The following is a 975-nucleotide window of genomic DNA, read 5'->3' as shown; positions in this document are numbered from 1 at the left end:
GGGCCCCCAGCTTCCAGGGCTATAGAGCCAGGGACCCAGGCCCACAGTCCCCTGCCCCTGACAGAAGGCAGTGGCTACTGCAGTGGTGCATAGCTTGGCTCCCACCCCTGCTGCCTGCCTACTGTGGGCTCTGGTGGAGTGGGGCTGGCTCTGTGCCACAGAGTGCACTCCTGGAGGGCAGGGGGAACCCACACCCCCCAGATCTGTGCACAGGGCAGGTGCATGCTGCAGGCTTGGGCTCCCGCCCTGCTGCCCTACCCTGGGGCCTCTGCAGCCCAGCAGATGTGACCCAACACTGCAGGGCAGAGTGCGGCTTGCAACTGCAAGCTACGTAGTGCCCTGGCGACCCAATCCCCTATGCGCAGAGCTGCAGCAAGGGGCATAACCCATGGTCCCCCGTGCCTGCAGGGCCTCGATTACCAGGACAGTGCAGAGCTCACAGCTGCAAACAGCTTTCCTGTGTGGTCACACTGCCCTGCAGCACCGGTTCACACCTACTGGCTTGGGAGGGCATCAGGGTGAGAGCCCAAGCCTGCAGCATGCACCTCCCTCCCCCATCCCTACCTCATGCACAGATCAGGGGGGCACAGGTTCCCCCCTTCTCCCCAGGCATCAGCCCCATCCCTGCACAAGCCACCAGTGGTCCATTGAAGCCCCGGGCCCCAAACCCCACATGCTGCTCAGCTGGGCAACAGCCGCAGCCCTGCCCAACTCCCTCCCTCCCTTTTGGGGTCTCATATCTCCACCTCACTTACCTGCAGGAGCTGCTCTTCAGGCTGCCTGGCAGCTGTGTGCATGTCCATGCACATGGTGCCTCCTGCCTGACCGCCCTCCTCTTGCTGCCCCCAACCCCTTGCAGGAACTCTGCCCACCTGCAGGAGGCTCACTGCAAACCTGCAAAAATCTATGGGCTTCTCCGCTACAAAGAGAAATCCGTGTTTTACTCCAGTAAGGGTGGGAAATCCGCGTTTTACT

The 975-nt window shown here is 62.4% G+C and overlaps 1 protein-coding gene across 2 annotated transcripts in view; it reads left to right on the top strand.

Annotated features, from left to right (window-relative positions):
• Positions 1 to 975, top strand: part of CDON (cell adhesion associated, oncogene regulated) — a 126,535-nt gene that overhangs the window by 106,234 nt on the left and 19,326 nt on the right. The window lies entirely within an intron of this gene.

Source organism: Gavialis gangeticus, unplaced genomic scaffold, assembly GCF_001723915.1.
Source record: "Gavialis gangeticus isolate Ggan-Ray unplaced genomic scaffold, GavGan_comp1, whole genome shotgun sequence".
NCBI lineage: Eukaryota > Metazoa > Chordata > Crocodylia > Gavialidae > Gavialis > Gavialis gangeticus.
Note: the sequence above shows the minus strand (reverse complement) of the source record. Positions and strands in the feature narration are given on the sequence as shown.